Source organism: Pyrus communis, chromosome 9 (assembly GCF_041283825.1).
Source record: "Pyrus communis isolate YQ-2024b chromosome 9, ASM4128382v1, whole genome shotgun sequence".
Classification (NCBI taxonomy): domain Eukaryota; kingdom Viridiplantae; phylum Streptophyta; class Magnoliopsida; order Rosales; family Rosaceae; genus Pyrus; species Pyrus communis.
The window spans coordinates 10439509-10454709 of record NC_142573.1 but is presented as its reverse complement, the minus strand read 5'-3'; the positions used below and the strand labels follow the sequence as shown (position 1 = coordinate 10454709).

The following is a 15201-nucleotide window of genomic DNA, read 5'->3' as shown; positions in this document are numbered from 1 at the left end:
AATTAAGAAAGCACCAGTTGTAGGTAATGTTAGCATGTGTCGGTGGGGTAAACCGAATCAGTTTCCTCGAGCTTGTTGTTTCCACTGAGCGAATTCGTGTGGACCCTGAGGAAAATTCTCAGTAATTATCTTATTGATAATATTCTTGTTTACTTCAACCACGAGGTCAAGTTAATAAACATCAACAGCCAGCTTTGTGCCAAATTTTTCGAAAATCAACCTTACTTAGATTCCATACCATTCTTAGGAGACGTGAGCGTAGCAGAAGATATTCTTACCAAATCCAAGGTTGTGACTGTTGGAAATCGAAGATCCTCTCGAATGTCGTGAATTACCAAATATCATCGGTCTTGTTGACTTCTATCAACAGTTGTCAACAATTCTTTTACCATAATCTTATTCCCATTTCCTTTGACTAGGGAAAAGTTAGTTTTGTTATGATGTTGAATGTGAATGAAGTTTCTAATAACTGAAGTGTTGTCTCACCTGATCATTGTTCTTACACCTTTCGATGACATCAATCAATTCCAAATTTTACGGTGATGTCTTACGGAATGTCTAGTTGTGCGCTAATGCAGCATGATCGAGTGAACACTTTTACCTTTCGACGGTTGGGAACACATGATGTGAACCATCCTATCTACGATCCTGAGTCATCTGCTACCGTCCTGGATTGAAAATCTAATGACACTCTCTGTGTGGGGTAATGCATTAAATCTTTGTCAACCTTACAAATTTCTTAGTTATATCTTCACTCAAAATGAGCTAAATCTTAGGGAGCGGCGATGGATAGGATATATCAATGTCTACGATTGCACCATCGCATGCCACCCTGATTGTGCAATTGTAGTTACTGATGATCGCAGTAGAAAAAGCCATAGGTACCTAAATGCTCTTCAATGAGTTCTATTTACACCTTATGCGAAACTCTCGAATACTTTTGTGACGTTACTTCTCGATCATTAGGAAACTAAGTTAGCCAATTTTTCAAGTTCTACCATTTCAGATTGTTATTACCCAATCAAATTAGGTACTTGTAGGTACTCAAGCATCAAAGTCGTATATTCTATTCAAATGTCTTGTACTATAGATTTAATGGCCTTGTTTTGACCCTTAAACTCTTGAGTGTTCTTTTAGCCTTCTCGACATGGTTTCTCGCTAAACCTGTGAAGAATTCATGATGGATCGACTTGGTTGAAATGTACACTCAATTTCATAACGGTACCAATTGGAAACACTAAGAGCATAACCTTTTCACAAACTTATCAGATTTATCAGGAAGAATTTCAGGTGGTCTTGAGGATTGTGTAGTATTTTAGCAAGGAATTGGTAGAGGTAGAACTGTAGGATCCGAGCCTAGTGATTGTTTGGCTAGTTTTTATGAATGGTTTGAAGCAGTAACCCTTATTCGAAGGAAGTGGTCAGAGTGGTAGTTCCTCTAATACATGTTTCAAATCTTGTACCTTTCGATCAGGAGACCGATCATCGTGCTTAGTCACTAAAGAAATGTTTTACGACATATGTTCACCTCTACGCATCTTCTATGAAACCAATCCCCAAATTTAGTTTGTAATTTTAAATTTTTTCCCCTAAAAGTATTGGAATTTTTCATTTTGATCCCTTTATTCCTATCTAATCTGAACATTCCCTTTAGTATTCTCATTCTTTCTCCGTTTGCCATATAGCAACACCCTAAACTCACTTTCTCTTCCCTTCACCGCGATTCAACCTTCTTTTCTCTCTCACTTTCAGCTCTCTCTTTCTCTCAGCTCAGTACCCTCTCTCTCTCGCACTCTTATTTTCCTGATCGACTCACATACCCACGGATACCATCCTCACACCCTTAGAACCCAGACGCCACCTCCACGTTCATTTGGACCTCCTTCCTCTAACTCTCAGCTCTATGAAGCTCGGCGAGTTCGAAAACCTAGACTCCGGCGAACCCCCGTGGGTTTCGAGCAAGAGTCCAACCATCTTCTGCCCTTCCACGGTAAATTGAAGGTGAGAAAACATTTCCCCTCACCTTGCACCTCCTTTTTCGTACATATAGTATACCCTAAGGTGGTAGTTGGCCGTTGACCGAAGCACGAGAGGCTCTCGGGTAAAAACAAGCAACTCAGGCCCTTTGAGCCGTTTGGGACCTGGCTTTAGGCCCGTTAGCTGTTTAAACCCAAACCCTTGCCTTATTAGGCCTTCAGGCCATTTAGAACTTAGGCCTTAAGCCTGTTAACCTCTTGAAGCCCAAACTATTCAACCTTTATATTTTATTGTCTATTTAAACCCAAAGGGAAATCGGGCCAAGCTTCAAGCCCAAGCCCCATTTGTGCAGTCTAGGGCCTTCGACCAGTTGACCCTAAACCCTAAACCATTCCTCTTTGGATCGAGCCTTAAGCCCAAAACCATTTGGACCCAACCCGGTCCAACCCAATACCCCTGACCTGGTTTGACTCAACCCTGTTTGACTGACCCGTTGACCCGGTTAACGGTTAGCGTTAACTTTGACTTTGACAGGTCAATGATCAACGTTGACTCTTTGATTTTTTTCGAGTTTTCATTCGGGACCCCTCTTAGGCTAATTTCAACATCATGGACCTATTTATGATGTTCGTTTTCCCAAATTAAATCATTTGAGTGTAGTTTTACTAATCGTACCCCTTTATGTTGTTCATATCCGTGTCCATATCAATGCCAGTATCTCTGTCCCCATCCGAATGTTTTTGCATCATCTATAATGTTACCTCTTTTTGCCTCATCAACTGCATATGTATAGAAGTTAATATATATGTTAGCCCTTTAGTCGAACTTGGGGAGAGTATATCGAGTATACTGGAGCCAGTACGAATACAAAATCCTAGCTATATGTTATTGAATTACGAACTGCGACACTATGACAAACTTAGTGAAAACAAAATCCAAATTCTTTCCACGACTGTATGGTTCATCCACAACATCTTTACTAACAGAATGACTTTGTTCCCCAGAGTTTTATCTTGTCGGTCGATGATTGCCACTAGTTCCTCAACATAGCTCACATCTTGACTCACCTCTAATGGTTTCGGCTGAATGACACGGGAGGGATCCGATACATATTTCCAAAGCATGGAAACATGAAAAACGTCGTGAATCTGCGACAACTCTAGTGGTAGCTCTAACCTATAAGCAATCGTACCAATTATTTCTATGGTCTAATATGGGCCAACATAACGAGGACTCAACTTCCCTCGCTTACCAAAATGAACCACACCCTTCCAGGGTGACAACTTCAGAAAGACAAAGTCACAAATCTCGTAGTCACGATCCCTGGAATGTCGGTCAGCAATGCTCCTCTGTCAATCTTGTGTCGTCTTCAAGTTCCTCTTAATCAACTAGATGTTAGTATTAATGGTGTCGACAATCTCCAGTCCCACTAACACTCGTTTACCAACCTCTGTCCAACATAATGGTGTCCGACATGCCTTCCCATATAGTGTCTCAAATAGTGTCATGCCAATACTGGAGTGGTAGATGTTGTTCTAGGCAAACTTAAATAGTGACAAACAGTTATCCCAACTACCATTCCACTGAAGAACACACACTCTGAACATGTCCTCCAAGGTCTGAATCATCCTCTCCAATTGACCATCAGTTTGTGGATGGTAGGCAGTGTTGTACAACAACTTAGTATTCATGGCTTCATGGAACGCTCTCCAAAACTTGGAGGTAAATCTTGGATCTCTGTCCGGAACAATGGTGACGGGAACATCGTGAAGTTTAACGATATTATCAATGAATAATCATGTTAACTTCTCTAATGTGTAGGTCTGTCAAACAAATAAGAAATAAGCAGTCTTGGTGAGTCGATCCATGATCACCCAGATGCCATCAAACCTCAACCATGTGCTCGGCAAACCATACAGGAAATCCATGGTGATGTCTTCTCATTTCCACACAGGTATAGGTAGATTTTGCATTAGCCCTTCGGCTCTCTGTCTATTTGCCTTCACATGCTGACAAATAATACATTTCCTCACATACTTTGCCGCATCCTACTTCATCATATACCAGTAGTAGAATGGACGAATGGGGTGATACAACTTGGTATTCCCCGGATGCATGGCATACGCCGAAATATGGGCTTCATCAAGAATTTCCTTTTTCACCACTTCATCATCCTTAGGTACAAATAACCTGTTTCCCAACATTAAGGCTCCATCTCTTTGGATTTTCAAATCTCGTTTTGAACCATTCTGCACTATTCCTTTAGTTCTGCACACTATTGGTCAAGTTCCTAAGCTTCTCGAACCAAATCCACCACAACAGGTCGAATTTGGAAGTGTGCCAACAAAGCTCCATGTGAGTCTGGTGTCACTGCAATGTCGGTTTCTCGAAAAGAAAAACAATAGCAGAACATGGATAGCTAAAAGGGAGGCAAGTTGTCCATAAGATTTCTGGCTAAATGCGTCCGCTACGACATTTGCGTCGCCAAATTTTTAGAGCAAAAACCACTACTCTGAGTTCCAGATCATTAGTGGGATAGTTTTTCTCATGAGTTTTGAGCTGCCTGGAGATATAGGCAATGACTTTCCCATGCTGCATCATAACACAACCCAATCCTGGCACGATGCATCACTGCAACTCTCAAACTCACCGTCATCATTCGGAAGAGCAAGGACAGGGGCATGAGTAAGACGCTGCTTAAGTTCCTGAAAACTCCGTTCATAACTTTCATCCCAGTTGAATTTGTCCCCATTTCAGGTCAACTTAGTAAGAGGCCGAGCAATCACTGATAAGTCTTGCACAAAACGTCGGTAATAGCCAACCAGTCCTAGAAAACTCCTCACTTCAGTGACATTCCTCGGTCGTTCCCACATAGACACTGCAGAGATCTTCTGAGGGTCCACACAAATTCCCCTAGTGGAAACTACATGCCCAAGGAAACTAATATGGTCAAGCCAAAACTGACACTTACTAAACTTTGCATATAGCTGCTTCATCCTTAACCTTTCCAATAGTAACTTTAAGTGTTTTCTATGCTCAATATTACTCTTGGTGTAGCTCAGGATGTCATTAATGAATACAATTACAAACCAGTCAAGATACAGTTTGAAAACTCTATTCATCAAATCCATAAATGTTGCAGGTGTATTCGTTAACCCAAAAGGCATGACACGAAACTCACAGTGTCCATACCTAGTGTGGAAAAACAGTCTTTGGTACAACTTCATCTCGGATCAGCAGTTGATGATAACCCAAACAAAGATCGATCTTAGAGAACACCTGAGCACCCCTTAGTTGGTCAAATGGATCATCAATCTAAGGCAGGGGATAACGGTTATTCACTGTCACCTGATTAAGCTGCCTGTAGTCGATAAACAGTACATAAACGCCCTGAGAAGACATGTTGGGCTGGATACAACCTTTATCCATAAGCTCTTGAACTTGGATCTTCAATTCCCTCAACTCAACTGGTGCCATTCGGTAGGGTGCCAAGTAAATAGAGTTGGTACCTATAAGTAAATCAATGGCGAACTCGATTTCCCTCACAGGTGGTAACCCTGGCCAATCCTTCGGAAAAACATCGGTGAATTCATTCACCATTAGCACATTCCTAGGACATAAAGAAAGTTCATCTCGTGTGACAACATGAACTAAGAATCCCACACAACCTTTATGTAGTAACTTCGTCGTCTGGATGACAGAAATAATGTTATTCTGTAGGATTTGTCGCTCACCCTGAAATGTGATCGCTGATTGTCCAGGCTGATCAAATGTCACCAATTTCTCTCTGCATTCGACATAAGCATTATGCCTAGATAGCCAATCCATTCCCAGAATGATATCGAACTGTACAAGCTCGAATGGAATTAAATTGGCCTCCAAGAATTCCCATTTAACACTAATAAAGCAATCCATATACTCCCACTATGCACAAAACAAATCTCCGGGGGCAATTGTATGTACATATCATATCTGAGCGAAGTAGGTTACGGGTTAACAACCCGTGCAAATTGTAGAGATATGAAAAAAATAAGTAGCAACCGAATCAATCAGAACCTGAACTAAATTACCAAAAGCATGTAACGTACCAGTAATGACTCGGGGGTCCTATTTCGCCTCCTGCTGAGTCATGGCGTTGATACACCCATGGGCCTAATGTCCAGGACCACTGTTATGATCGCCATGAGTCCTAGCACCCTAGGTGTTACGGCTCGCTCGATTCCCCTGAGACTGACTGCTTGAAGCTACTCTTGAAAATTGCGGTTGTCTCTGAGTAGAAACTTGAGTACTCAGATTACCACTACCGCCATAATGCTAAGTGCTTGGATTATTACTCCCACCGTAGCTAGAACCAGGAGTAAAATCATTAAATGAAGGTGCAGTACCACAATTACGAGCGATGTGTCCAAAGGCGCCACACCTGTAGCACTCATCCATATTAGTGGCGGAATCACCTTGATGACGCTTACCACAATGATCACAAGCTGCAACTGTAGGATTAAAATGGCTGAATGATCGCCTCGCCAACTCACTGCCAGATCCCTCACTGGATGATCCCGAACCCTAACCTTGTCGTTTGAACAACTAAGAGTGTCTAGGGCCTAAGGAATTAGAAGAAGTAGGATGCTCCCTCATACTCTAGGATAAAAAAACCACGACCCCACTGATTCTGGTTCTGAGGCCTGTTCTAGTTTCGCGGTTGATCTTGATTCTAGTGTTGATCCCTCTGAAGTCTGTTCCACTGGTACTGCTCAACTTTCAAGGCCACCTCAATCATATCCTTATAAGATGCATATCAATGTGGTGCCAATAACTCACAGATGTCATCATTCATAGCAATCTCCAACTATATCATCATTTGTTGAGAATTATCATAAACCATAGGGTGGTGTCTCGCCAAACGCCGAAAAGTGTTATCAAACTCTGTGATAGTCAGGTCGCCTTGGCGAAAGTTAAGAATTCTTGTCTCTTCCTCAACTGATACTCTAGACTCAAAAAATGCTCGCTGAAGAGTCTCCTGACCGTAACCGAAGTTATAAAAGAGTTATGTGGCCGGGAGTCCTTCACTAACTTCCACCAAAGTCTCGCGTGCCTCTGAAGGAAATGACCAGTGATACTCGCCCACTTACCCACTGGGCACTTCATACCCTCAAGCATATCCTCCATTTTCTTAAGCCAATCCTCGGCCTCCTCACATGCACCAACTACTCTTAACTGAGTAACGTCGTGGCTACGAGTAATCTCCATATAAGTACGGGTCAGCCCGCTATGACTGGGAAAAGCATTTCGCAAAGTGAAGGTCAATTGCTGAATTCCTCCCATTTGACACATTCCCATAAGAAGGATTCATGATTATGATAAAAGGCAAAGAAGATTTAGAAAGTTGAAAGATTGTGGCCACAAGAGGGATTATGATTACCAAATGGAAGAATAAAGTCCTAAGTATGCTCTGATACCAATCTCACACGCCCTAATCCCGATGTCCAGGGGATAGCAGGATGGCCACGTGCTGGCCGGCACCCAAGGGTGATGCAATCTATTTAATGAATGCATATGCCAAGAATATGTGAAACATGCATATAAATTTCGCACAACTAAGCAAGTAATATTCAAAATACAACTTTTCCGAAATGTAAGAATATTAAACTGCTAACAATGAATTAGTGACAATGCATGAAATGTTCAGAGCATACTACTAAAATAGATTACAAGCGGAAGGTAATACAGAAGTGCCATTACAAGTGATGTCAAACGTAGAGGAGATGACACAAGGATCACTGGTAGGAGAAGTCCTCGTAGCTCGGATTGTAAGCCTCATTTCTAAGTCCTGAGGGGGCGCAAAACAAACATGAGTGAAGCAAGTTGATATATAAGTAGTATGAACATAAATATTCCACAACGTACTAACCCCCCAAAGTTTATGAAAACTAGTAACATATTAAGTGATAGGTTTTCTGAAAACCCAAGCATGCCATAAAACCTTTCATAAAACATATATTATATATAATATGCTAAATAGTGGTATCAGTATCGCTTAAAGGCAGAACATTGCCCGTAGGCAGAACATCGTCCTTAGGCAAAGCATCGCCCGTAGGCAAAACATTGCCCGAGGGTATTTTGGAGATCTAGTAAACGAGTTGTGTTTTTTGTTTTCGTTTCATATAAGCTATTAACAGATCGTGTCATGTCAAGCTCGTTATCTTAACGTGTTCTTAAAAACTGAACCGATAACAACATAATACTCACTTTTTGATTTGGCCTAATAAAAAAAAATGTCACATGTTCTTTGGTTTTTAAAGCACAAGAAAAATTAATAACATGTCAATCCTTTACTAGAGCAATAACATGTGTAAAAAAATATTGGACAAAATTAAAAGGTGAGTACACGCTTATGAGTACGCAAGTATTATCCTTAAAAGTAAAGGATATCATTTGCAAAAGTTTTGCAGGTTATTTGAATAGAGTGAAGCTAGGAGACCACATATTTATACCATGTCACATGATCTAGCAAATGTTTCATACAATCATTAGCCAATGAAATGAATTTATTAACTAACATGTCAAGTACACAACAGTTGCTACATTAGATAGTACATCAATGTGATACAAAATATGATTTCCCTAACATTTATCATTTGGATATTAGGATATTTTTGGTATATGTTGGATTAAAAATATTCTAACAAACACTTTTTATGGAAGGTGCGGTGGGAGAGGGATGCATGCATTTTAACTTCTCATCATTATTTTATCTCTATATAGACACACAAGAAAGTCCTTATTTGAAAAGAGTCTTCTTAGCATTTCTCCACCAAGTAATAGTATTATGTGATTTACCAACCAATTAGTCTATTAGGCAACGACTAGATGCATGTTAGTCTGTTAGCCAATAGAAAATATCCAACTACATGTTTTTGTGCAATCGTCTTTTTAGAGAGGACTAGGCAATGGGTTGCAGCGGGTTTGAAAAGTATGTTGGTTACCATGCTTGAAAAACGGAGAGAGTGCAAGAAAACAGCAAGATTAATGTAGATATACAAAAGATTGGGACCATTTACCATACTTCGTTGTTTTCACTTGGGACCAGCATTTGTTATACAAAAGATCAGAAAATGCTAGACTATGTACATGCAAAAAATATTGACCAACCTAAAATACACATTCTGGACAACATTTACACAGAAAGCATTGGAAAATGCTGGCCTATGTACATGCCCAGAATATTGATCAACCTAGATAAAAAATTGGGACCAGCATTTGCATACAAAATATTGCAAAATGCTGGGCTATTTACATGCAAAAAATATTGTCTACACTGTTTGATGCATATTGATTAAAGGAGCGATAATAACATCAATTCAAAAGGAAGATTCAGTGTTCTTTCTGCAACAAATGGATAGGAGAAAGTTGATAACCGCCTTTTGCATGATCTGAAAAATACGATAAAACCAAGTGTTGTTTCAAGTAAGAAAATTGAGAAAGACAATCAGATAAAAGTATGTGGTATGTATTTTTTTTTTTTTGTATAAGATAGAAACAGATAAAATGCTCTGGAGGAAAATTAAACAAACAATATTATATCAATTCGAAATAAGTATATGCTAAGAACGCTAAATTTCGACTGAAGTGAGTTGGATGGAAAATGCTTAAATAATTGGAAAGTGAAAATAGATGTGTTTGATTTGTGTACAAACAAATTAACACTTGCAGAACAAGTAAGCATTAAAGGTAGTTACCTAGTCTTTTTTGGAGGGACCGGAATATGTTTTTGCAGCAGCCGGAGACGATATATTTTTCAATAACTTGATAGGAACTTCATCACTGTCTTAAATTTGTGACAAAAGCTGGCAAACATGAGTATACGATAGTTTAAAGTTTGCACATTGCCAAAAATCAAAATAAAAAAAAAGAATTAACTGAGGAACGACCTTTGTTCAGGACTGGCAAAAAGACATCTTCTGGCTGATTCTCTCTTTCTTTTGAATGACTGGGCACTTGTGTCACGCATAGAAGTAGAAGATAAAACTGTGATTGACGACACTGCGATATCTCTTAGCAAGTTCTGTGGAGTTGCTGGTTCTATGGTTGAATCTTCAGAAACATTGTAAGTCAAGACATTATTCGTGTTCAACATGCTCTTCCTGGTTCCAAACCACAAATGAAAAATTTTCTTCTGCCCTATCAATCTCAGAAATTCGCTGGGCAATTGGTGTTGATCGACCAGTCTTTGATTCATCACCAAGTCTTTACAACTTGTGCCAAAGAGTTTCTCACGAGATTTACCAATAATCAAAGCGTTCATAAAATCATTGCAAAAATAAATAAGGGAAAGCAAAACCTGACGGATAAATCCCATCAGTGAGAAGGACTCCCAATCCAACACACCATCCTTGACTTCAAAGGTTCTTCTACAATACCCAAGTAAACAGAGATATTTGTGGCACTAATAAGTAGAGTGATTAGCATAGTTACATATGTGGCCTCAAGCCAACCTTATTTGCATTTTGGAAAGTTGGCGAGGGATGAGAAGTGTTACGTTTCTTTGATTATTTGCCTTATGTTTGAGGGACTTTCAAAATTTCAGGGCATTTTATTCTAAATTGTGAAAAATGCACTACAAGAACATTATCAATAAATTACTCAATCAATATAAAAACACTAGAAATGCACTATAAAGACACTGACCAAAGGACTTTCAAAATGACACCTTGGTTATTTGAAAGTTTTCTCAAATTTATTGCATCTAATCATTTCAAGTCCTTCCATCTTATTTTTGTACGCAGTACATTCTTAACGACTTTGGCCTAAATTCTTGCAATACACCCTTGAGTAACATGTCTCACAATCTATATTCGTCCTATAATATTGTAATTTTAGTCATCTAATAAGAAAATAAAGAATAAAAAATATAGCCGGCAAAGATACATTTTTATTTTATGTTATATTTTTAGTTTGAATAAGTATAATTTCACTGATTTCCAAATATGTAAATCTTGCTTCCTCATCTGATCGATACACATTTTGTATCATACATAATTTCAAGAACTGGCATTTATGCTTATTAAATGATGCTGCATGCAAGAGCTAAACAATACAGAAAGCCTAATTAGGCTTTGGAAGGCAATGGAACCCGCTTGCGGTGTTCTGCAAGAGCCCACAGTGGGTAGATGTTTCTATAAGCTGCATAATGTAGCATGCAGTTCTTCATGAACACTCCAATGATTTTCTGCCATATATAATTAGTGATTGGATGTTATAAAACGTTGCAGGTAAAATTTGAGCATACGTACGCAAAACGAAATGTTATTGTGTTTCATCTTTTTTACTGGTCAAGCTTCCAATGCAAGTAATGTTAGGGAAATATTTTTGGTTGGAATAGATGTTAGGGTAACCAAGATACCTGCTGAGGAAAATCACCATTTTCCATCTGAGAGTTTATTATCAACTTTGCTGCACGATGAAGAGGTGTGGGGTCTCTTTCCGCCTGTCCTGCATGAATCAAACCCATCATAGCCCAAGCTGTGTGTACTAAATTTGATCGGTTTCCTTCAAGAGGAACGCACTCCTGCATCACCCACCACAGATTGAAATATTTTAGTCTAAGACAATGAGATTAACTAAGAGACTTGGAGCTAGCTTCAAACATAATCCACCTCCCATATTTTACCTTTTATGGACATGAAAGGTAGCTTTCTCCCCAACCACCGTTCTCTTTCTGGATTGCGAGTAGAAAATTACTAGCCTTGCGTATAACTGCACAGTTGTTGAAAGTCTTGCCAGCAGCTGTTAACCCTCCAAGAGCAAACCAGGTAGCATATGTGAAGCAAACTCCCCAGTTCCCGTACCTGTGCAAATGTTTCTTAACTAAGTTGTTTCTCTGCTATAGTTGTTAATCAAAGAAACTGTGTATAATCAAATTTTTATTCAATAATATGATATATATACCATGAACCATATTCCATTTGTATATTTTCAAGGTACAACTTCCTATGGCCGGGGTACAACTTCTTAAACAAAACTACAGCCTGAATAGCAGATGAGGTGCCTTCAACATATTCATGCTCAACAACAATGTCTGCGAAGAATTCCTTGGGATTCAACATCTGGGGAAAAAAAAAAAGTGAGAATGTCCAGTAAGTATATACTAATTAATAATGCCTTCAAAAACTTTAGTTTCTTACGCATCTAACTAAGTTCGACAACATTACTCCAGTTCTTTAAAATTCTTACTTCCAACCATTCTGCTGCTCCAGCTGGTTCCCAGGCTGCTAATGTTACACCCCACCCCCGAATTATAGTGTAATTTCATAAATACCCTAAAAATTTTATGAAATGTCCAATTTGGTCCCCTATCTTAACCAAATCCGGACCCTCTATCTAGATTTCCAAACTCCCTCAAGCTCCCACGTGGCAGCAGCCCACCACCCCCCCCCCCCCCCCCCCCCCAACTTCTCTCTCTTTCCCCCACCCCGAGGCCTCACTCTCTCACCCTCACTTTCAACTCTCCACTTCTCTCTCTTTCACTCATTCTCCCTCTCTCGAGACCCTCACCTCTCGCTCTCGGACTATTTCCCGATCGACACACACACACAAGCAGCCACCATCACAATCAAACCACCATCAACACCCCGTCGTCTCTCTCTCTCTCTATCTCTCTCTATCTCTCTCTCTCTCTCTCTCTCTCTCGTCGCTGCAAGGCGTGGCGAAGCCCAGAAAACACTTCGGCGAGTTTCCTCGTCTTCCCGACTAGGTAAGCCTCGGGGTTTCCCTCTCTCCGTTTTAGATTGATGCTTGGATGCGATTATTGAACGTTATACTCGTGGTCAAGGTTTACAGAAAAATGGCTCGGAAAGGAAGCCCAGTTTTCCGGCGAGCCGTGGGTGTGTGAGCTTAAACCCGACCACCTCAGGCCCTTCCATGGTGAATCGAAGGTGAGAAAACACTTCCCCTCACCTTGTACGTCCTTTTTGTGCCTAGATCGGACCCTAGAACTAAGGGACGCCGTCGGCCGGAGCTGGGGAAGCTCTTTGCCCCTCCGTCGAAACCCAGGCCCTTTAGGCCGTTCTAAACCCTCGGGCCTTAGGCCCGTTCGAAAACCCAACCCAAAACCCTTTTTAAATTATTTTGTTTTTATTTCCTTAAAACCCAAATACAAGCTGGCCAGGCCTAAAAGCCCAGCCCAATTGGAAACCTTGTGAACCCAGGCCCATGTGAGGAAACCAAGGCTTCAAGCCCTTTCAGTTAGGCCTTCGGGCCATGTGAGAACCAGGGCCTTCGGCCCGTTTACCTAAAACCCTAAACCCGGTCCAACCCGAAGCCTAGACCCGTTTGACCTGGTCCGACCCGGAGCCGTGACCCGTTAACTCTGACCGTTAACGATGTCGGCCAACACTGCCTATCCTGGTATTCGGGAAATATCGAGATCGGGGCGTGTCAGCTAAACCACCATTCTTACTCTACAATGAGCCATAAAATGAGATCTGTAATGAGTAGAGAGACCTAATAGACCGTGCGGTGAAGAACAAATGTCTTGAAATGCTACAAGTTTTTGAAGGTTTTTAAAGTAAGGCAGCATGCATTAGGTCCAAAATTTGATTACGCAGGGAAGCAAAATGCAACTCATACTCGTATATATGACTGATTGACATAATAGTTGTACCTGTAGGGAAATTAGGACATTGACAGCATCGTATATAACTGCTCAGGTTCCATTTTTTCACCAACGAGCTCCGGTGGCATCATCGATAAAAGTAGCATTTACGGTGTAAAAAATGGAAATAGCATTTACGGTGGATAACTAAGTTGAAGTATTTGTTACCTTTAAACCCTCTGCATTGCAATCAGAAACTTGCCATCCATGGTCTTGATCAGAGAAAGTCCACAATCGTTTGGAAATGTGGCGGTGCATGCTTTTGAAGTCACCCGATGGATTGTCCTTAACCTTTACAATTCGATTACAAAAAAATCACTAGTGAGAACAAATTAATCAATGCACATATACGTTTCACAAAAAAAAATAATAAATAAAAAAAAAAAAATAAACAGGAAAGTTCAGTTGACTAAATAAAAAACGAACCTGAGATTTCTTGACGAAGTCATGTCCTCTAGCGAGCGTGGGTGCACAGATTGGAAGCAAGCAAAGCTTGAATGGCAAAACCAGTATCCCACTGTCGACTGCCAAAACTCTGCATGTATTAAGAAAATGTATCACCTTATAATGTTTTCCAATGATTTAGAAGAGTAAACGTTTCAAACAGAAAAAAGGGTAGACAACAAATCATCGTATCATATACTGTATTAACAAAATGTGTACCAACTCGCATCTTCATCCCATCCTCGGCAACCCATAAATAATCTGGTATCCTGGCAAGATGCTTTTTAAAATAATCCCCATTTGGATCTTCAGCCCAACAAGCCAGCATGCATAAGACCTTTACCACACATCCAATTGTAATGTTTCTGCTGTTTTCATCTTCGTAATGAATATGCTCCATTGTTGCTTCGAGAGTCCTTTTCCTAATCAGCTTGTTAAATGGCCAGCGAGTAAGAAGAGGCTCCGTACATATGTACAGACTATCCCACAGAAAGTCCTGTATCCAAGGATGAGGGTAGTAGATGTCCTCCTGCATTCAAATTAGTGCAATCAGTTTATGTACCTAAACAAGAAAACATTAACTAATTAGATATCTTAATCAAGTTAAACTCACTTTAGCGCAGTGATGACGCACTCCCTCCAGTTGATTTCGTCACAAGGTTGAGCATAGAGTTCTTCCCTTAATTGTAGTATGAGAGGTGTGATTGGACCAACAAATCTTTTCCCATATAAATAGGACATAGGCATGTAAACCATCCTACAGTAGCACAACATTTTTGCTGCATTTGCATGATGTAGAAGAGATTAAAAAAGCAGACTATATATAGGTAGAGAGAGACTAATTAAATCTATCAACATGTGAAATATTGAATTATTTGTACTTGTGGAGTCCGGAATTGTGCTAACTTGGATGCATAGGAAGAAATGAAGGCAGAGCCTAAGACTCTGGGGGCATTGGGTTGCTTCCGGACCACTCAAACACACCAAGGTTCTCAAATAGCACCAGAACAGCAGCAACTAGTCGCATTATACTTCCAACGAAAGAAAGCCTCATTGCATGGATAGAATAAATGCAATTTAGACAAACACTGTCAAATATGGCTCGATCACTCTTCAATATACTGAAATAG

The 15201-nt window shown here is 40.2% G+C and overlaps 3 long non-coding RNA genes across 3 annotated transcripts; 1 reads left to right on the top strand and 2 right to left on the bottom strand.

Moving 5' to 3' along the window:
- Window positions 1–8926: 8926 nt before the first annotated feature.
- Window positions 8927–9825, bottom strand: LOC148694226 (uncharacterized). The gene is made up of 2 exons (XR_015966498.1): window positions 9714–9825; window positions 8927–9407 (listed from the first exon to the last, which is right to left on the bottom strand). It is a non-coding gene; the product is annotated as an uncharacterized LOC148694226 (long non-coding RNA).
- Window positions 9826–12496: 2671 nt separating this feature from the next.
- LOC148694225 (uncharacterized) lies at window positions 12497–13555 on the top strand. Its single transcript, XR_015966495.1, has 2 exons — window positions 12497–12727; window positions 12806–13555. It is a non-coding gene; the product is annotated as an uncharacterized LOC148694225 (long non-coding RNA).
- Window positions 13556–13750: 195 nt separating this feature from the next.
- On the bottom strand, window positions 13751–14099 carry LOC137740532 (uncharacterized). The gene is made up of 2 exons (XR_015966497.1): window positions 14054–14099; window positions 13751–13918 (listed from the first exon to the last, which is right to left on the bottom strand). It is a non-coding gene; the product is annotated as an uncharacterized LOC137740532 (long non-coding RNA).
- Between the last annotated feature and the right edge of the window lie 1102 nt (window positions 14100–15201).